Source organism: Somniosus microcephalus, chromosome 19 (assembly GCF_052327205.1).
Source record: "Somniosus microcephalus isolate GS21.2 chromosome 19, FLI_Smic_1.0, whole genome shotgun sequence".
Classification (NCBI taxonomy): Eukaryota; Metazoa; Chordata; class Chondrichthyes; order Squaliformes; family Somniosidae; genus Somniosus; species Somniosus microcephalus.
This window is the reverse complement of record NC_141005.1, coordinates 79,596,567-79,619,346: the sequence shown is the minus strand read 5'-3', so window position 1 is coordinate 79,619,346 and position 22,780 is coordinate 79,596,567. Positions and strand designations below refer to the sequence as shown.

General features: G+C 47.1%; 1 long non-coding RNA gene across 1 annotated transcript in view; it reads left to right on the top strand.

Moving 5' to 3' along the window:
- Nucleotides 1-1,066, top strand: part of LOC147104951 (uncharacterized) — a 98,444-nt gene extending 97,378 nt beyond the window's left edge. Inside the window, exon 3 of the long non-coding RNA XR_015072380.1 lies at nucleotides 368-1,066. This is a non-coding gene — a long non-coding RNA (uncharacterized LOC147104951). The remainder of the gene's footprint in view (nucleotides 1-367) is intronic.
- The last annotated feature ends 21,714 nt before the right edge of the window (nucleotides 1,067-22,780 follow it).

Below are 22,780 nucleotides of genomic sequence, written 5' to 3'. Positions count from 1 at the left end.
ACAACCAATAACTGCTTAACAATCCACTTTTCCGTTGTGTTTTTCCATCTCTGATGTTTTATTATTTGGAATGAGGTGGAGGATGAGATGAAGGGTTAACCTTTCCAACCTAGATAACTAGAAGTGGTCTTTGCTTGTGGCTGTTTACTCACGATAATTGGGACCCTCGGCAGTTAACTGTCTTGAGCCAGCTGTGGCAAGTTGTCGGAACTCATGGGCATTATTTTGTGAGATGATCGTTTATGATTGTGACTATTTGGGTTTGCTGCCAGTACATCACCGTCTTTTGGGAAGTGTCCTGGGGCAAACTGGATAACACTTAAAATTTACTTTGACTTTATTCTTGCGGTTTCTCCTTGTACAACAGACCAAGAGCAGGAGCAATGACGATCTGTTGGCTGGGGCACCTGGTGGACTGACGGTGACCAACAAAGTTAAGAAGAATGTCTGCCCATCCTCATCAGTAGGGACGGGTTCTGCAGCATCAGGATCGACCACAAGCAGCAATCCCGATAGCAAAGCAAAGAATCCAGCAGGTTTGTTCCTGCTCAACTATGTTTTTCAGTTGCATTTTCTGTACCTTTTGGGTTTTGAAGCTTCACTTTACTGTATAGTTTTAAAATTCCAGGAATTTGTTCCTCTTGTTCAAATGGTCGTGCACTTTATCATTAGAGTAACTCTCTCAGGCATGTGGTCTTGCATTCCCCAGTGTGCTCCGTCCTCTATCTGACTACAAGGTGGCCCATTTCACACATCTCACTGGTCTGTGGTAATCATGTGATTGTTCATGTCTTGGTCACATGGTGGCCAGGAGCCAATCACTCCCCACCTTACCAAAGCTTTACGCTGAGTTTGAGATATTTATGGGGGGAGGTAGTTCTGCAGCACTGCGTAGCGTTTACTCACTGTGCCCCACTGCTGCCTCCCTCTGCCAGTCCCTGTCCTTGACCTGATGTCTGCCGCTCCCACTCACTTACTCTGGACTCCACTCAACCACGTGTGTTGTGGCCTCTCCTTGCCCTGCTCGTGGACTCAATTCTGATCTGTTGAATTGAATTAACCAATAATGGACCACAAATATTAACATCTAAAAGCCCTGTATTATTTAAAAACTACTTGCTTGGCTGGGTAAGAGATGTTGTTTACTGTTTGCTTTGAAGCTGTTTAGTTTTGTGCGCTTCCTTGGAATAATTCAATGAAGGAGCTGTCGGGAACAACACTGATTCTTCCTGTACTTTCTTGCAAACCCATTTTGCAACTTTCTAAAACAAAAATGGAAAAATAAACTCAGAAAACGCTGGAAAAACTCAGCAGGCCAGGCAACATCCGTGGAGAGAGAAATAGAGTCAACGTTTCGGGTCGAAACCCTTCCAGCGTTTTCTGTTGTTATTTATGATTTCCAGCATCCGCAGTATTTTGCTATCGTATCCCATGGAAAAATAAACTGGTGGTGAAGATGGGCGTTGGAAATGCTGCCCAGTATGGTGATGGGAGTGGTTCATAATTGGAACAGTTCCTGATGGCGAATCGAGATCTGTGGCTTTGTACTCGGGAAGAGGTTAAAGCATTTCTGTGTCTGTGAGCCTGTAATATGGCTTCTGCTCTCGTGGGGAGTAAGTTTACAAAAAAAAGAAAGTGAAACACATGTAGAAAGGGAGACTGAAAAACAAAGTATGCGAGAAACGTACAGAATGGGTGACACTGATGAAAGAGACAGTTAAAGAGTTAATAGATACAGAGATAATGACAAAAGTGTGTGGAGGCATAGAGTGTGGAATGTAATTCTTGGATGTGATTGTAGAATCTAAAGGGACCATAGAATCTACAGCATAAAAACAGGCACCACACAAGCCTCTTCCCACCCTACTTCATCTCACCCCACCAACATAACCTTCTATTCCTTTCTCCCTCATGTATTTATCTAGCTTCCCCTTAAATGCCTCTATGCTATTCGCCTCAGCTACTCCTTGTGGTAGCGAGTTTCACAGTTTCACCACTCTGGATAAAGAAGTTTCTCCTGAATTCCTTATTGGATTTATTAGTGACAATCTTATATTTCCGACCCCTATATTTGGACTCCCCACAAGTGGAAACATCTCTGTGTCTACCCTATCAAACCCCTTCCTAATTTTAAAGACTTCTTTCGGGTCCTCTCGCTCTCTCTAACCCATTCTGTATGCTGATTCTGAGGGGGATTGACAGGGTAGGTGCTGAGAGATCGTTTCCCCTGTCTCACCATCGAGTTTTTAAGTGGTGTTTGACATAAGAAAACTACTAGGCACTTGGTCTAAGCGTTAAACAAAGCTTTAATCAACTGTTTTACAACATGGAGGTCTAGTTGTGTCCTTCACTAGTTCCTGTTAAGAATGTCCTGCGCAAGCTGGGCCCGTGCCCGAGCATTTATACTCTCCCTGGACAGCGCCTCCCGCAGGCTGCTCAGTATTATTTTATGTCTTTCTTTCATGAATGACTGATTCATGTCAGTGTTTTTGATATAAAGTTCTATTCTTTTGCTCCTTCATCAAATAAATTCTAACCATTGAAAGTGCAATATTTTTCTCTCAAACTAATCCCAAATTGTTGACTTTAAATCTTCACAAGGATGAGATCCAAGTGTGACAGTATCTAATTACTTGGTAAGAAACACTTTGTAGTTGCTAAATATATTCAGTTAAAAGGTTTTGATAGGTATTGTGACAAATATCCCTGATGCTGTGCAGTTTCCTAATTTAATTTTTTACAACATTGCAGATTTCAGACTAGAATAATATGTTGCGGAAGAGTTGCAAGGCTGTAATGCAGTTGAGTGCTTCAGGAGAAACATAAATTAATGAAAGCAAAGTAAGATTGAATATGAGAGTCTCCTAAACCTTGGGATTGTATTACAGCCTTGAGCTCTCTCCTGCTACAGCTATTATCTTAAATAATTTAAAATGATTCTGTTAACTTCTAAATGGAGCTGTGCTGGTACATAATGGTTCGGGGATTGGGACACCGAGGCGTTCGGGAGATTGGAGCTCGGCAGGGGGAGAGATGGAAAATGGGGCTTGGGTGAGGGCGGAAGAGAGGACTGGAGAATGGGGTGAACGTGGAGCCCAGTGTTTCCAGCAGAACCGGGAGCAGCAGCAGCAGCAGCATGGTGAGTGAGAGTGGCACTGAAGGAGGAGCAGCCAGTAAAGGAGTGAGTGAAACCGGGGGACTTTATTGTGGGTAAATAGTGAAAGACTGTTTCCACTGGTGGGTGAGTGGGCAACTAGGGGAAGTGCACAGCCTGATTTTACACCACCAGCTTCAATACCTGGAGGAGTGAGATGCAGGAGGGTCCACAGTAGTGCTGTGGAGCTGGGGGGAGCACGCCTGCACCTCCACACTCCGCAGAAGGGGAAGTAAAAAGAAACCTTCCCTACCATTTTTTCAGTGGCCTCCAATGGCCCCTTTGATTTTCACACATTTTGCAGAAGGTTCTAAAACAGGCGTAGGACCCTTCTTTGCATGTTTAAATTGATGCATTGCTGATTTTAGGCACGTGCAGGACTTCACGCCCAGAAATTGGTTCACATTGTACCTGTTTTACACCCAAAGAATGGGTGAAATGCATACCAATTTCTACCCCACTGTGTCCAAATAACTTTAGCTAAATGTGGCCCACATCAAGTGCCAGGGTGTCGGATCAGGCCCATCCTGTAATTTGAGTTTGACACCCCTGATTTGGATAGTTTGCTTCAATCCAATACAGTGCTGTGTCCTGAGATTATCTGCCCAATTTGGAATTTAGTTTGTTCTCCTTGGAGCATTTATTTAAAAATGGGAAACAAACCTGCTGCTTTCAAATCTTTGTTGTTAGCAGCTTGTGTGTGAACGTCCTTCATGCTCCCGAGTGACGTTGCTGATAAAGTAAAGCATACTGCTGTGTACAGTAGCTGTCATTCTGCTTCTGTGAGTGTAGTTTATAACCTGCTGTACTTAGTGTGTGAGAGGATCTGCAGCAAAGCAGTTCCTTCCAATAACAGATGTGCCAGGCCACTTGAGTTGGTTGAATTGCAGATGTTCAGGGCTTCACAGCCCTGGGGGCAATGGTTGACTGTTAGGAGACTGAATTCTTGGTTTTATCATCAATCTCTGCTGGGAAGTATGAGAACTTGGCACTTAGTGAGACTTTTCAGATTCAGAACCATAAAAGTTACAACACAGCAGGCCATTCGGCCCATCGTGTCTGTGCCAACTCTTTACTAAAGTAATCCTAAACTCATTGCAATGCTCTGCTTGCTCTTCACAGCGCTGTACTTTCCTTTGCTTCAAATATTTATCAACTTTTACCTTTAAAGTAGAATGGCCTCTGCCTGAATTGCTCTTTGTGGTAAGGCATCCCATGCCCCAACAACCCTCAATCATGTCATAGAAGTTTACAGCACAGAAGGAGGCCATTCGGCCCATCGTGTCTGTGCCGGCCGAAAACCGGCAATCCAGCGTAATCCTACTTTCCAGCTCTTGGTCCGTAGCCTTGTAAGTTACGGCACTTCAAGTGCAACCCGCTGCACAAAGACATTGCTTCGAACCTCTGTGACCCCTCGTCACCGACTCCCCAATCAGAGGAAATTAGTCTAACCCATTACCTTACTACTGATATACCTATCAATTCGTCCAATAAAAGGCGACGAGTTAAGAACGTAACTAAAGGTTTTTATTGACTAAATAACAGAGCCCACCCTCGTGGGTGATCGGGTCCAACAAGGAGGAATACCAGCCAGTCGACTACCTTTATACCTGGGCAGGTAGGTGGAGCCATGGGCGGAGTCGGAGGTGGTCAGCCCAGGTATAACAGCGCGACAAGAGGCGACCTCGTATCGTGATACAACGGTGATAACAATACAACAGTGATAACTATAGTGTAACGATAAAGTGGTTTACCACATTCACCCCTTGTTTAGATTTGAGTCCGGCGGGGTGAAGTGTACTACCAGTTCTGGTATGTCAGTCTGTCCGGAGGCCTCGTAAGCCTCTCCGATCGTCGCAGCGGCGGTGCTGCATTATCCGGTGTTAGTGCTGGTGTCTGCGTGGTCGGCGAAGGCTCGTGGGGTTCCGGCATGCCGTCTACCTGGGCTGGAATTGGGGGGGTGGTGGGGGGGGGTAAAGGTGGTGTCTCCGGAGTGCCCGAGGGTGCGAGGTCTCGTAAGGAGACAGTGTCCTCCCGCCCGTCTGGGTAAGCCACGTAGGCGTACTGGGGGTTGGCGTGCAGGAGGTTCACCCTTTCGACCAGGGGGTCTGTTTTATGGGCCCTCACGTGCTTTCGCAGCAAGACGGGCCCCGGAGAGGTCAGCCAGGTTGGTAGAGTGGTTCCCGTAGTCGACTTCCTGGGGAAAACAAACATTCGTTCATGGGGGGTGGCGTTAACGGCAGTGCAAAGTAGTGACCGGATGGAGTGCAGCGCTGTCGGGAGGACTTCCTGCCAGCGGGAGGTTGGGAGGCCCTTAGACTTTAAGGCTAAGAGGACGGCCTTCCATACCGTCGCGTTCTCTCTTTCCACCTGGCTGTTCCCTTGGGGGTTGTAGCTGGTGGTCCTACTTGCTGCAATACCTCTCGCTAGTAGGAACTGACGGAGTTCCTCGCTCATGAAAGAGGAGCCCCGGTCACTATGTATATAGTTTGGGAACCCGAACAAGGCGAAGAGGTCGTTCAGGCATTTAATGACCGTGGTACTGGTCATGTCTGGGCAGGGGAAGGCAAAGGGGAAACGGGAGTACTCATCAACAATGTTGAGGAAGTACACATTACGGTCAGAGGACGGGAGGGGCCCCTTAAAGTCGATGCTCAGGCGCTCGAAGGGGCGGGTGGCCTTGATCAGGCTTGCTCTGTCCGGCCTAAAGAAGTGCGGTTTGCACTCGGCGCAGGTCTGGCAGTTCCTGGTTATGGTCCTGACCTCCTCGATGGAGTAGGGCAGGTTGCGGGCCTTAATGAAGTGGTAAAGTCTGGTGACCCCGGGGTGGCAGAGGTCGTTGTGGAGGGTCTGAAGTCTATCGCTTTGCGCGCTGGCGCATGTAATTCGTGACAGAGCATCGGGGGGTTCGTTCAGCTTACCTGGCCGGTACAAGATATCATAATCGTAGGTGGAGAGCTCGATTCTCCACCTCAAGATCTTGTCATTCTTGATTTTGCCCCTCAGCTTGTTATTAAACATAAAAGCGACCGAACGTTGGTCGGTAAGGAGGGTAAATCGTTTGCCTGCCAGGTAGTGCCTCCAGCGTCGTACCGCCTCCACAATCGCCTGGGCCTCCTTCTCGACCGACGAGTGTCGGATCTCAGGGCCCTGTAGGGTCCTTGAGAAGAAGGCCACCGGTCTCCCCTCCTGGTTAAGGGTGGCGGCTAGGGCGAAGTCGGATGCATCGCTCTCGACTTGGAAGGGGATGGACTCATCCACTGCGTGCATAGTGGCCTTGGCAATGTCTCCCTTAATGAGGGAGAAGGCTGCGCACGCTTCCTCCGTAAGGGGGAAGGATGTGGACTTCATGAGGGGTCTGGCTTTGTCCGCATAATTGGGCACCCATTGGGCATAGTAGGCGAAGAGCCCCAGGGTTCTCTTAAGTGCCTTAGGGCAGTGGGGGAGGGGTAGCTCCATGAGGGGGCGCATTCTTTCGGGGTCGGGGCCGATGAGTCCGTTCTCTACTACACAGCCAAGGATGGCAAGGCGCGAGGTGTTAAACACACATTTCTCCTTATTGTAGGTGAGGTTCAGCCGTTGGGCTGTACGGAGGAATTTCTCCAGATTCACGTCGTGGTCCTGCCGGTCGCGGCCGCAGATGGTGACGTTATCTAGGTAGGGGAATGTGGCCTGCAGTCCGTTCTGGTCAACCATCCGGTCCATCTCCCTTTGGAAGACCGAGACCCCGTTGGTGACACCGAAGGGGACCCTAAGGAAGTGGTATAGGCGCCCATTCGCCTCGAAGGCGGTGTACTGGCGGTCCTCGGGGTGGATAGAGAGTTGGTGGTAGGCCGACTTAAGGTCGATGGTCGAGAATATGCGGTATTGTGCAATCTGATTGACCATGTCAGATATGCGGGGAAGGGGGTATGCGTCCAGCTGGGTGTATCTGTTTATGGTCTGGCTGTAGTCGATGACCAGGCGATTTTTATCGCCGGTCTTAACGACCACGACCTGGGCACGCCAGGGGCTGTTGCTCCCCTCGATGATGCCCTCCTTCAGGAGACGCTGCACCTCAGAGCAAATGAAAGCTCTGTCCCCAGCGCTGTACCGCCTGCTCTTGGTAGCGACGGGTTTGCAGTCGGGGGTGAGGTTAGCGAACAGGGAAGGTGGCGGCACCTTGAGGGTGGATAGGCTGCAGGTGTTACGCGGTGGGCGGTTTAACCTTCGCTGGTTGTCGACTGTGAGTGGGGGGAGGGGTCCACCGTATGCTAGGGTTACACTTTGGAGGTGGGATTGGAAGTCCAGCCCTAGTAGGACGGCAGCGCAGAGCTGGGGGAGGACGAGGAGTTTAAAGTTTTTATACTCTGTACCCTTAACCGACAAGGTCACAGCACAGTAGCCGCTAATGTCCGTGGCGTGGGACCTCGATGCCATCGAGATTCGGTTGCGCGTTGGCAGGACAGGGAGGGAGTAGTGGCTCACCGTGTCTGGGTGGATGAAGCTCTCCGTGCTTCCGCTGTCGAACAGGCAGGTCGTGGCGTGGCCGTTTACTTTGATGTCCATCATCGACTTGGACAGGTGGTGTGGGCGGGCTTGATCCAGAGTGACGGAGGCTAGCGTGTAGGTAAGCGAGTCGTTGTCGTCTGCGGGCGAGGCGGTCGTTGGGTCCGGGGGCCCGGTGGCAGTCGGGCGTGGTGGGTAAAATGGCATCTCCCACGAGGTAGGACAAAATGGCGGAGAAGATGGCTGCCCCCATAACTCACATGAGGCACTATTGGGGTCGGTTGCCTTGATCAAAGATGGCCGCCCCATGACTCACGTGTGGGGATACTGGCCTCAGTTGCCGTGAAAGAAGATGGCCGCCCCCACAGTTCGCATGAGGCACTGCTGGCCTCTGAAGATCCGCTCCTGCAGGCCTTAGAGAAATGGCCTTTCTTCCTGCAGGTTGTGCAGGTAGAGTTCCTGGCTGGGCAGCGCGACCTCGGGTGCTTCTCCTGGCCGCAAAAGAAGCAGCCGGCGGCCCGATCGCGGGTGCCCGATGTCGGAGCCGGTACCGGGGGTGGCGGGCCCGGTCGGGTCCGGGACGCCGACGCTGAGGTAGGTCCCGGGGGCGGCGCTGCGAAGGGTATTGCGGTAGGGGTCAGGCCCGAGTCCCAGGGTCGCGAGCAGTACCTGGAAAACGCCTCCTGGTCCTGATGGGCCACCTCCAGGGAGAGAGCGAGGGCTTCAGCTTTGTCCAGGTCGAGGTCTTTAGCTTCAAGCAGTCTTTGCCGTGAGTAGTCGGACCGTAGGCCTTTCACAAAGGCATCGCGGATATTATCTTCCGTATTTTCAACAGCCGTCACCGCTTTAAAGTCACAGTTCCTGCCGAGTGCTCTTAGCGCCCGTAAAAATTCAGCTACAGACTCTCCTGGCTGTTGCGGGCGGGATCTTAGGAGGTGCCTGGTGTACATGTAATTTACCGGGCTGCGGTACTGCTGTTTCAGTAGGTTGATAGCGGCCTCGTACGTAGTCGTGTCCTGTATGAGTGCGTATACTCTCGGGCTCGCTTGGGCGTTCAGAAGTCTTAGTTTGGATCTCTGCGGGGCGCCGGATTCTTCCAGGTAGGATTCGAAGCAGTCCAGCCAGTGTTTGAAGTTGAGGGCTGCGTTTGCTGCCTGTGGGTTTAGATCCAGGTACGGTGGTTTGAGGGCTTGCAGCCAAGCCGGCTGGTGTGGCTGTGCTTCTGGGAGGGCTTCTGGCTGGCCAGTAGTAGACATCTTTAAAATTTAGTCAATAAAATTGATATACCTATCAATTCGTCCAATAAAAGGCGACGAGTTAAGAACGTAACTAAAGGTTTTTATTGACTAAATAACAGAGCCCACCCTCGTGGGTGATCGGGTCCAACAAGGAGGAATACCAGCCAGTCGACTACCTTTATACCTGGGCAGGTAGGTGGAGCCATGGGCGGAGTCGGAGGTGGTCAGCCCAGGTATAACAGCGCGACAAGAGGCGACCTCGTATCGTGATACAACGGTGATAACAATACAACAGTGATAACTATAGTGTAACGATAAAGTGGTTTACCACAACTACCCTACAAAAGCTCTGCATAATTTTAAAAAACTCTATTTAATCTTCTCTCAGCCATCTTTGCTCCAGTTTCTCAAGAATATTCTTCTAATACCCCATCCCTGACATCATCCTGGTGAATCTGCACTGAACGCTCTCTATGGATTTAAAGTTCTTTCTATAATGGGGTATCCAAAACTGCACACCGTACTGTACTGTGCCCTGACCATTGCCTTTTAATCATTTATCATTACCCTTTTTACTCCTATATTCTATGCCTCTATTTATGAAACCCAAAATGCTGTTGGAGGATGAGGCACAGGAGGAGGTGGAGTGTGAAAATGAAAGGGGGCAGTGGGGAGGAGGATGGGGGAGGGAGGGTGAAATGGATGAGTGAGGGGGTGAATGGGGAGAGAGGATGGGGGAGGAACAGGGGGTGAAGAATGTTTGGTGGAGCGTGGAACAATCTCCCAGGCCATGTTTTGATGTTCTGTGAAGGAGGGTGGTCAGTGGGAAAGGTACAATATCCTGGATAAAGACATGAAAAAGTGGTGGGTGGCGGGTGGGGGAGGTGGGTGGCTGGGGAGGGGCAATATTAACTCTACTCGCCCAGCGGAAATAGACTGGGAGGGCAGTTAAAGCCTCCCAGGTTACCAACAGCCAGAAAGCTGTTAGGGTCCCACTGTTCTGAATTTTAACCTGCTCCACTAAATTAGTGCAAAGGCATCTGCTCAAAACTGGCGGGTTCCTGCTTTATATATGCACTTGGGTCCTGACCCACCCCTTTAACTTGATGGCCTGACTGAGAAGCCACTGTGGCTTTCCCGCCAGGTGAAGACAATGGGAAGAGGAGCCATGGGGGTGGTGAAGGGGCAGTGGTGAGGATGGTGAAGGGGCAGTGGTGAGGATGGTGAAGGGGCAGTGGTGAGGATGGTGAAGGGGCAGTGGTGAGGATGGTGAAGGGGCAGTGGTGAGGATGGTGAAGGGGCAGTGGTGAGGATGGTGAAGGGGCACTGGTGAGGATGGTGAAGGGGCAGTGGTGAGGATGGTGAAGGGGCAGTGGTGAGGATGGTGAAGGGGCAGTGGTGAGGATGGTGAAGGGGCAGTGGTGAGGATGGTGAAGGGGCAGTGGTGAGGATGGTGAAGGGGCAGTGGTGAGGATGGTGAAGGGGCAGTGGTGAGGATGGTGAAGGGGGCAGTGGTGAGGATGGTGAAGGGGGCAGTGGTGAGGATGGTGAAGGGGGCAGTGGTGAGGATGGTGAAGGGGGCAGTGGTGAGGATGGTGAAGGGGGCAGTGGTGAGGATGGTGAAGGGGGCAGTGGTGAGGATGGTGAAGGGGCAGTGGTGAGGATGGTGAAGGGGGCAGCGGTGAGGATGGTGAAGGGGCAGCGGTGAGGATGGTGAAGGGGGCAGTGGTGAGGATGGTGAAGGGGGCAGTGGTCAGGATGGTGAAGGGGGCAGTGGTGAGGATGGTGAAGGGGCAGTGGTGAGGATGGTGAAGGGGCAGTGGTGAGGATGGTGAAGGGGGCAGTGGTGAGGATGGTGAAGGGGCAGTGGTGAGGATGGTGAAGGGGGCAGTGGTGAGGATGGTGAAGGGGGCAGTGGTGAGGATGGTGAAGGGGCAGTGGTGAGGATGGTGAAGGGGCAGTGGTGAGGATGGTGAAGGGGCAGTGGTGAGGATGGTGAAGGGGCAGTGGTGAAGATGGTGAAGGGGGCAGTGGTGAGGATGGTGAAGGGGCAGTGGTGAGGATGGTGAAGGGGGCAGTGGTGAGGATGGTGAAGGGGCAGTGAGGATGGTGAAGGGGGCAGTGGCCAAAGCAGGGGGGAAACTGGAGGAGTTTATTTTGGGGAGGGGGTGAATGTTGTTTAACAGGGTGTAAGAGCTATTTACTTGGGGCCAAGGGTTGCGGGGGGGTGGGTGGGTGGGGTGTCGAGGGTGATTGAATTTCTGTCATTTTCCACAGGTCGATGTGATGGAGATCCGATTGGGGAATGGTATCCAGGATTGCTGTAAGGGACTGAATTATTTACAGAAAGTTTTACGCTTAATTAAGAACTAAAATTCCTAGCATCTAAGTAAGTAAAGGAAGGTGTGTCAAAAACATATGCTGCTCCACAGTGTCATTTGGTGGCCAGAGCCTATAACTACATGCATACTTGAGCCGTTTTTTGGGTGTTAACACTCTATCCGACGTGGGTAGGGTTTGGGAGGTGACGCAGCCTCGGTGGCTCCCCATGTTTTTCCAATCTGTCACGTAACATTACGTTTACAGCACCACCTCCTGGTGCAATATCCTTGGAGTCGAGCCCACTATATATAATCTATAATAATAGGTATATCTCCACTATACCTTCATCCTTCACAACCAGATTTCCCCCTTTATCCTGAGTGATCCCACCCTCTCGAACTATTCTTTTACTTTAGTATGCTTATAAAAGACCTTACTATTTACTTTTACATTATCTGCCAGACTTTTTCTTAATCTTTTAGCCTTTGTAATCTCCCTTTTCACTACCTGTCTATATTCTTCATGATTATCTTTAGTATTGTTGGCCCTAGTTTTATCATAGAATCTTAGAATGATACAACACAGACGGAGGTGCCGGCTCTTTGAAAGAGCTGTCCAATTAATCCCACTTCTCTGCTCTTTCCCCATAGCCCTACAAATATTTCCCCTTCAAGTATTTATCCAATTCTCTATTGACTGTTAGTATTGAATGTGCTTCCACCACCCTTTCAGGCCGTGCATTCCAGATCATAACTCGCTGTGTAAAAAAAAAAAAAAAATGTTTCCTCATGTCACAGAATCATCGAAACTTACAGCATAGATGGAGTTGGATTGTCGTGCCTGTGCCGGCTCTTTGAAAGAGCAGTTGTGCTTAGTCCCACACCCACGCTTTTTGTCCGTAACCCTGCAAGTTCCTTATCCTCAAGTGTCTGGCCCAATCGCTTTTAAAATTATTTATGGAATCCGCTTCCACCACCTTTTCGGGTAGAGAATTCCAGACCAATGTTCCCTTTAAGCTGTGTGGCTGCACAGCTCTCGGGACCTCCCGTGCAGCCGGCTTGCCGGCTTTCCAATGCAAAAAACGATGCATGCCCGGTATATTGAATGGGCCACGCAGCCCCTTAAAGGGGCCGCACACCCCCAAAAAATAAGAGGGAACATTGTTCCAGATCCTAACAACTCTTAAGTGAAAAAAATTCTCCTCATCTCCCCTCTAGATCTTTTGCCAATGATTTTAAACCTATGACCTCTGGTTATTGACCCACTCGCCTCCAGCTGAGGCTTTATAATGGTTTAGCGTAACTTCCTTGCTTTTGTACTCTATTCCACTATTAATAAAACCAATGATCACGTGCTTTTTTAACAGCCTCCTCAACTTGTCTTGCCACCTTCAGAGATTTGAGTACATGCACCCCCTTTAAAAGTGTACCCTTTAGTTTATATTGCCTCTCCTCATTCTTCCTACCAAAATGTATCACTTCACACTTTTCCACATTAAATTCCATCTGCTGTGTGTCTGCCCATTCCACCAGTCTGTCGATGACCTCCTGTAGTCTGTTACTATCCGCCTCATTGTTTACTACATTTCCAAGTTTTATATCTTCTGCAAACTTTGAAATGATGCCCTGTATACCCAAGTCCAGGTCATTAATATATATCAAAAAGAGCAGTGGTCTGAACACCACTTGTACTTCCTTCCCCCCAGTCTGAAAAACAACCGTTCACCACTACTCTCTGCTTTCTGTCCCTTAGCCAATTTTGTATCTATGCTGCCACTGTCCCTTTAATCCCATGGGCTTTAATTTTTCTAACAAGTCTATTAAGCCTCCCTTTTAAGTTTGTTTTGTGTTAAAGAATAGAGTTCTTTATCCTCCAAACTCTATTCTTTAAGCACCTCCTTTTCACCTTATAGGAATGATTCATTTTTATACTTTATCCACCTCATATTTGCTGATTTATTGACTCATTTGCTAACTTTGCTGCCCAGTTAATTTGGCCCAGATCATTCCTATCTCACTGAACTTTGCCTTTTTCCAGTCCAGTGCCCTTATCTTTGACGTTTCTATTTTCACATTGTTGTGGTTGCTATTTCCCAATTGTTCTCCTAATCTCAGTTCAGTTATTTGTCCTAATTCATTTCCGAGAACTAAATCAAGCAATGTCTCGTTTCTTGTTGCACTAGAAATGTTTTGATCTAGCAAGCAGTCCTGGATGCACGTTTAAATGTGCTTTGACCACATGTATTGCCTTTATTCCTACCTGTCTTGGGATAGTTGGAACCACCCAATATTACTGCTCTGTTGTTATTGCATCCCTTTTTGAACCATCTGCAGATCTCTATCGCACCTCCATTGCACGATGACCTGTAATGCACACTGAGAGCTTACCATTTCACTTCTTGTTTCTTCAAGTTGATCCATATGCAGTCTTAATACAGTTCCCAGGACATCCTTACATTCTTGCACTGTGCGAGTCCTTTATTAATACTGTCATCCCCTTCCCCTCCATCTCTCCTGAAAATGTTATAATTAGTAATACAGTACTAAATTCCCAGTTCTGTCTGGACCTAAGCCACATCTCTGTTATATCTACAATATTGTATCCCCTCATAGTTATTAATGTTTCTAACTCTTCAATTTTGTTTTAATGCTTTATGCATTCACAAACATACCAGTTAATCTTGTCTTCAATTTTTATGGTCTGTTACAGCCTTTTTGAGTTTAGGTAATAGTTGATATCCACAGTAATTGTTGATATATTTTAGCCTTTAAACGTAACATGGGGATATAGAATATAAGATATCTCTGTAACCTCCGCCAATCCTACAACCCTCCGAGAACTCAGTGTTCCTCCAGCTCTAGCCTCTTGTGCACCCCAACTTCCTTCGTCCCACCACTGGTGGCCATGCCTTCAGCCATCTAGGCCCTAAGCTCTGAAATTCCATCCCCAAACTTATTTGCCTCGAAACCCCTTTCTCCTTCTTAAAGACACCGCTTAAATCCTACCTCTTTGACCAAGCGATGGTCACCTGTCCTAATATCTCCTCCTTTGGCTCAGTGTCATTTTATCTGATGACACTCCTGTGATGCGCCTTGGGATGTTTTACTACGCTACAGACACTATATAAATGCAAGTTGTTGTTGTTGAAAGACACAAGTGCTTGACTTGCAGCTGGTTTTAACACTAATGCTACTCTGTCATGATGCATACCATCTTCCCAGCCAGAAACTAAAAGCCTGTGTCCATCGTAGTGAAACTCAACTCTATGACTCTGACTCATCGGTACCATTCCATCTTGTCTCACAGAAACCTACTATTTGCAATTGGTATCTCTTTAGTTCATGAATCAATATTGGCAGGGCTCCAGTTTGATGTAGTGTCTGCAAATTCCATGTTCCTATAAATATCTTGTGTTTTGTACCAATTAAAAATGTTTTGTGTGGGTATATGCATCAACAACAGCGTCTGATGAAGGTAGATGATGTCTATAAAGACCTCCAAATGAAAACAGAAGAAGCTCCAAGATGTGACATGTTCCTGATAATGGGACACTTCAACGTGAAAGTGGAATCTAACTGGAATGTATGGGATACAGCTGTAGGAAAGTTTAGATTATGTGAGGGAAACAAAAAAGAACAGTTACTTTCCTTCTGCCTAAGTAGCTATCTGACGGTGGTGAACACACTTCTTTATCAAAGAAAACCTCAAAAAGTGGACTTGGTTGTCACCTGATGGGCAAACAAGAAATATGATTGATTTAATCGCTGTAAATAGATGATGAAAATCCAGTGTTCGTTGGGCAGATCCTTTAACATAAGAACATAAGAAATAGGAGCAGGAGGAGGCCATTTGGCCCCTCGAGCCTGCTCTGCCATTCAATAAAATCATGGCTGATCTTCTACCTCAACTCCACTTTCCTGCACTATCCCCATATCCCTTGATTCCCTTAATATCCAAAAATCTGTCGAACTCTGCCTTAAATATACTCAACAACTGAGCCTCCCCAGCCCTCTGGGGTAGAGAATTCCAAAGATTCACCACCCTCTGAGTGAAGAAATTTCTCCTTTTCTCAGTCCTAAATGGCTGACCCCTTATCCTGAGACTGTGACCCCTGGTTCTGGACTCCCCAGCCAGGGGAAACATCCTCCCTGCATCAACCCTGTCAAGCCCTGTAAGAATTTTATATGTTTCAATGAGATCACCCCTCATTCTTCTAAACTCGAGAATATAGGCCTAGTCTACTCAATCTGTCCTCATAGGACAATCCCCCCATCCCAGGAACCAGTCTGGTGAACCTTCGTTGCACTCCCTCTATGGCAAGTATATCCTTCCTTAGGTAAGGAGACCAAAACTGTACACAATACTCCAGGTGTGGTCTCACCAGGGCCCTATATAATTGCAGTAAGATGTCTTTACTCTTATACTCCAATCCTCTTGTAATAAAGGCCAACATACCATTTGCTTTCCTAATTGCTTGCTGTACCTGCATGGTAGCTTTCAGTGATTCGTGTACAAGGACACCAAGGTCCCTCTGAACAACATTTCCCAATCTCTCACCATTTAAAAAATACTCTGTTTTACTATTTTTTCTACCAAAGTGGATAACTTCACATTTCTCCACATTATATTCCATTTGCCATGTTCTTGCCCACTCACTTAGCTTCTTTGCATCCTCCTCACAACTTACATTTCCACCCAGCTTTGTATCATCAGAAAACTTGGATATATTACATTTAGTCCCCTCATCCAAATCATTGATGTAGATTGTGAATAGCTGAGGCCCAAGCACTGATCCTTGCGGTACCCCACTAGTTACAACCTGCCAACCTGAAAATGACCCGTTTATTCCTACTCTCTGTTTTCTGTCCGTTAACCAATCCTCAATCCATGCTAGTATATTGCCCCCAATCCCATGAGCCCTAATTTTGTTTAATAACCTCTTGTGTGGCACCTTATTGAATGCCGTCTGAAAATCAAATGCACCACATCCACTGGTTCCCCCTCATCTATTCTGCGAGTTACAACCTCAAAAAACTCCAACCTATTTGTCAAACATGATTTTCCTGTGTTGACTCTGCCCAATCCTATTATTATTTTCTAAGTGCCCTGTTACCACGTCCTTAATAATAGATTCTAGCATTTTCCCTACTACTGATGTCAGGCTAACTGGTCTGTAGTTCCCTGTTTTCTCTCCCCCGCCTTAAATAGTGGGGTTACATTTGCTACCTTCAATCCATGGGAACCTTTCTAGAATCTATGGAATTTTGGAAGATGACAACCAACGCATCCACTATCTTGATAGCAAAATACTGCAGATGCTGGAAATCCGAAATAACAACAGAAAATGCTGGAAAAACTCAGCAGGCCAGGCAACATCCGTGGAGAGAGAAATAGTCAACGTTTCAGGTCGAAACCCTTTGTCCACTATCTTTATAGCCACCTCTTTTAAAACCCTAGGTTGTTGGCCATCAGATCCAGGGGATTTATCGGCTTTCAGTCCCATTAATTTCTCCAGTACTATTTTCTTACTAATACTAATTTCTTTCAGTTCCTCATTCTCTCTAGACCCTTAGTCCTCCAGTATTTCTGGGAAGTTTTTTGCGTCGCCTTCCGTGAAGACAGACACAAAGTATTTGTTTAATTTCTCTGCCTTTTCCTTATTCCCCATTCTAATTTCCCCTGTCTCGGCCTGTACGGGACCCACAGTTACTTTCGCTAATCTTTTCCTTTTTACATACCTTTAGAAGCTTTTACAGTCTGTTTTTATGTCTCTCGCTAGTTTACTCTCATTCTATTTTCCCCTTGTTTATCAATTTCTTGGTCCTCCTTTGCTGAATTTTAAAATGTTCCCAATCCTCAGGCTTACTACTCTTTTTGGCAACATTATAAGCCTCTTCCTTTGATCTAATACTATCTTTATCTTCTCTTGTTAGCCATGGTTGGACTACTATTCCGGTGGGCTTTTTGTGCCTTATAGGAATGTATATTTGTTGTAAATTATGTATTCTTTAAATGCTAGCCATTGCTTGTCTACCGTCATACCTTTTAATGTAGTTTCCCAGTCCATCTTAGCCAACTCGCCCCTATACCTACGTAGTTTGCTTTGTTTAACATAGAAACATAGAAGATAGGAGTAGGAGTAGGCCATTCGGCCCCTTGAGCCTGCTCCGCCATTCAATGCGATCATGGCTGATCGTCCAAATTCAGTACCCTGTCCCTGCTTTCTCCCCATATCCCTTGAACCCTTTAGCCTTAAGAAATATATCCAACTCCTTCTTGAATATATTTAATGAATTGGCCTCTACTGCCTTCTGTGGTGGAGAATTCCACAGGTTCACCACTCTCTGGGTGAAGAAATTCCTCCTCATCTCTGTCCTAAATGGCTTACCCCTTATCCTTAGACTGTGACCCCTGGTTCTGGACTCCCTGACCATCGGGAACATCCTTCCTGGATCTAGTTTTTCTAGTCCTGTTAGAATTTTATACGTTTCAATGAGATCCCCTCTCATTCTTCTAAACTCCAGCAAGTACAAGCCCAATCGACCCAATCTCTCCTCATACGTCATTCCTGCCATCCCAGGTATCAGCCTGGTGAATCTTCGCTGCACTCCTTCCATGGCAAGAACATCCTTCCTCAGATAAGGCGACCAAAACTGCACACAATACTCCAGATGTGGTCTCACCAAGGTCCTGTACAACTGCAGTAAGACATCCTTGCTCCTGTACTCAAACCCTCTCGCTACGAAGGCCAATATACCATTTGCCTTCTTAACCGCCTGCTGCACCTGCATGCTTACCTTCAGCGACTGGTGCTCAAGGACACCCAGGTCTCGTTGCACTTCCCCTTCTTCCAATCTATCGCCATTCAGATAATAATCCGCCGCCTTGTTTTTGGCACCAAAGTGGATAACCTTGCATTTATCCACATTATATTGCATCTGCCCAATCGCCCAACCTGTCCAAATCATACTGGAGTTTCTCGGCATCCTCCTCACAGCACACACGCCCACCCAGCTTTGTGTCGTCTGCAAACTTGGAGATATTACATCTAGTTCCCTCGTCCAGATCATCATTAATATATATTGTGAATAGCTGGGGTCCAAGGACCGATCCCTGCAGTACCCCACTAGTCACTGCCTGCCACTTGGAAAAAGACCCGTTTATTCCAACTCTTTGCTTTCTGTCTGCCAACCAGTTCTCTATCCAAGTCAATACCTTGCCCCCAATCCCATGTGCCTTAACTTTACACGCTAACCTCTTATGCGGGACCTTATCGAAAGCCTTTTGAAAGTCCAAATACACCACATCCATTGGTTCTCCCTTATCTATTTTACCAGTTACATCCTCAAAATTTTTTAGATTTAAGACCCTAGTTTTGGATTTAACTTAATCACTTTCAAACTCAATATAAAATTCTATCATATTATGGTCACTCTTTCCTAAAGGCCCCTTTACTACAAGGTTATTAATTAACCCTTTCTCGTTGCACAATACAAGATCTAAAATAGCCTGTTCCCCAGTTGGTTCCTCAACATACTGATCTAGAAAACTATCTTGCATACATTCCATGAATTCGTCCTCCACACTATTGCTGCAAATTTGGTTTGCCCAGTCTATATGTAGATTAAAGTCCCCCATGATTAGTGTATTACCCTTGTTACATGCGCCTGTCATTTCCTGATTTCTACTCTGCCCTACATTACAACTACTGTTTGGGGGCCTATAAACAACTCCCACCAATGTTTTCTGCCCCTTGCTGTTCCTTAGCTCCACCCAAACTGATTCTACTTCTTGATTTTTGGAGCCAAGATCCTTTCTCTCTACTGTCTTTATCCCATTCTTTGTTATCAGGGCTACCCCTCCTCCTTTTCCATTTTTCACATCTTTTTAAAATTCGGTCATGGGATGTGGGCGTCGCTGGAAAGGCCAGCATTTTTTGCCCATCCCTAATTGCCCTTGAGAAGGTGGTGGTGAGCCGCCTTCTTGAACTGCTGCAGTCCGTGTGGTGAAGGTACTCCCACAGCGCTGTTAGGGAGGGAGTTCCAGGATTTTGACCCAGCGACGATGAAGGAACGGCGATATACTTCCAAGTCAGGATGGTGTGTGACTTGGAGGGGAACTTGGAGGTGGTGGTGTTCCCATGCACCTGCTGCCCTTGGCCTTCTAGGTGGAAGAGGTCGTGGGTTTGAGAGGTGCTGTCGAAGAAACCTTGGCGAGTTGCTGCAGTGCATCTTGTAGATGGTACACACTGCAGCCACGGTGCGCTGGTGGTGGAGGCAGTGAATGTTTAAGGTGGTGGATGGGGTGCCAATCAAGTGGGCTGCTTTGTCCTGGATGGTGTCGAGCTTCTTGAGTGTTGTTGGAGCTGCACTCATCCAGGCAAGTGGCGAGTATTCCATCACACTCCTTACTTGTGCCTTGTAGATGGTGGAAAAGTTAAGTTTCCTGGAATATTTAGTTTGCAACCGTGTCTCCGTAATGGCTATTAGATCAAACCTATTAATTTCTATCTGCGCTATTAATTAATCTATTTTGTTAATGCTTTGCGCATTCAGATATAGTGCCTTTATCTTTTACTTATTTCTCTTTTTCCCTGATGTCACCGTAGTCACTGATGCCTTATTACCTTTGTTACTCTCTCTGTCCCTTCCTGACCCACTCTGCTTATTTTTACCCAAAGCTCTACTCTGCTCTAGAGCCTTGACATTTCTCTTGCTGCTTTTAAATTTACTCTTTCCTGAATAAGAACATACGAACATAAGAAATAGGAGCAGGAATAGGCCACTTGGCCCCTCGAGCGTGCTGCACCATTCAATAAGATCATGGCTGATCTTGGGCTCAAAGCCACTTCCCAGCCCGCTCCCCATAACCCTTCACGCCCTTATCTTGCAAAAATTTGTCTATCTCCACCTTAAATGTATTTAATGACCCAGCCTCCACAGCTCTGGGGCAGAGAATTCCACAAATTTACGACCCTCTGAAAGAAGAAATTCCTCCTCATCTCCGTTCTAAAAGGGTGACCCTTTATTCTAAAACTGTGCCCCCTAGTTCTAGATTTCCCCACGAGGGGAAACATCTTCTCTGCATCTACCTTGTTGAGCCCCCTCAGTATCTTATATGTTTCAATAAGATCACCTCTCATTCTTCTAAATTCCACTGAGTATAGGCCCAGCCTGCTCGACCTTTCCTCATAAGTCAAACCCCTCATCTCTGGAATTAACCTAGTGAATCGTCTCTGAACTGCCTCCAATGCAAGTATATCCTTCCTTAAATAAGGAGACCAAAACTGTACGCAGTACTCCAGGTGTGGTCTCACCAATACCCTGTACAGTTGTAGCAGGACTTCCCTGCTTTTATACTCCAACCCCCTTGAAATAAAGGCCAACATTCCATTTGCCTTTTTGATTACTTGCTGTACCTGCATACTAACTTTTTGTGTTTCATGCACAAGGACCCCCAGGTCCCTCTGAACTGCAGCATTTTGTAATCTCTCTCCATTTAAATAATAATTTGCTTTTTTATTTTTCCTGCCAAAGTGTATAACATCGCACCTTCCCACATTATACTCCATCTGCCCAATGTTTTCCCACTCACTTAGCCTGTCTATATCCCTTTGCAGGTTCTTTGAGTCCTCTGCATAACTTGCTTTCCCACCCATCTTTGTATCATCCATAAACTTGGCTACATTACACTCGGTCTCTTCATCCAAGTCATTAATGTAGATTGTAAATAGTTGAGGCCCCAGCACCGATCCCCGTGGCACCCCACTAGTTACCGTTTGCCCACCGGAAAATGACCCATTTATCCCGACTCTCTGCTTTCTGTTAGTTAGCCAATTCTCTATCCATGCTAATATATTACCCCCAACTCCGTGAGCTCTTATCTTATGCAGTAACCTTTTATGTGGCACCTTATCGAATGTCTTCTGGAAATCCAAATACACCACATCCACTGGCTCACCTTTGTCCACCCTGCTCGTTACCACCTCAAGGAACTTCCCCTTCATTCTCTACTGCCCTAATTATTCGATTTGTGGCCGATGTTCTGACTAGAACTTCGTTTTGGCATCAGCAAGGTTGAGAATGAGAGCTGCTGGAAAAGCATTTAAAACAAAAATCTGGGAACTAGACAAATTGAAAGAACCTGACATCAGTAACATAGAAACATAGAAGATAGGAGCAGGAGTAGGCCATTCGGCTCTTCAAGCCTGCTCCGCCATTCAATGAGATCATGGCTGATCATCCAAATTCAGTACCCTGCCCCTGCCTTCTCCCCATATCCCTTGATCCCTTTAGCCTCAAGAAATATATCCAACTCTTTCTTGAATATATTTAATGAACTGGCCTCCACCGCCCTCTGTGGCAGAGAATTCCACAGGTTCACCACTCTCTGGGTGAAGAAGTTCCTCCTCATTTCAGTCCTAAATGGCTTACCCCTTATCCTTAGACTATGACCCCTGGTTCTGGACATATTAACATCGAGAGGGAGGAGGTATTGGCGGTTTTAGCTGGCCTAAAAATGGATAAATCCCCAGGCCCCGATGAAATGTACCCCAGGCTGCTGTGTGAGGCAAAGGAGGAGATTGCGGGGGCTCTAACACATATATTCAGGACCTCTCTGGCCACAGGGGATGTGCCAGAGGACTGGAGAACCGCTAATGTAGTACCATTATTCAAGAAGGGTAGTAGGGAAAAACCGGGGAACTACAGGCCAGTGAGCCTAACATCAGTGGTAGGAAAATTACTGGAAAAAATCCTGAGGGACAAAATTTGTCTCCACTTGGAGAGGCAAGGATTAATCAGGGATAGTCAACATGGCTTTGTCAAGGGAAGATCATGTCTGACTAATTTGATTGAATTTTTTGAGGGGGTGACTAGGTGTGTGGATGAGGGTAACGCAGTGGATGTGGTATACATGGATTTCAGTAAGGCCTTCGATAAAGTCCCGCACAGGAGACTGGTCAAGAAGGTAAGAGCCCATGGAATCCAGGGTGCCTTGGCACATTGGATACAAAACTGGCTTAGTGGCAGAAGGCAGAGGGTGATGGTCGAAGGTTGTTTTTGTGACTGGAAACCTGTGGCCAGTGGGGTACCACAGGGATCGGTGCTGGGTCCCTTGCTGTTTGTGGTCTACATTAATGACTTGGATATGAATGTAAAGGGTATGATCAGTAAATTCGCGGATGATACTAAAATTGGTAGGGTGGTAAATAGCGAGGAGGGTAGCCTCAGTCTGCAGAACGATATAGATGGGTTGGTCAGATGGGCGGAACAGTGGCAAATGGAATTTAACCCGGAAAAGTGCGAGGTGATGCACTTTGGGGGGTCTAACAAGGCAAGGGCATACACAATGAATGGTAAGACCCTAGGCAAGACGGAGGGTCAGAGGGATCTGGGTGTGCAGGTACACAGATCCCTGAAGGCGGCGGAACAGGTGGATAAGGTGGTAAAAAAGGCATATGGGATACTTGCCTTCATTAGCCGAGGCATAGAATATAAGAGCAAGGAGGTTATGATGGAGCTGTATAAAACACTGGTTAGGCCACAGCTGGAATACTGTGTGCAGTTCTGGTCGCCAC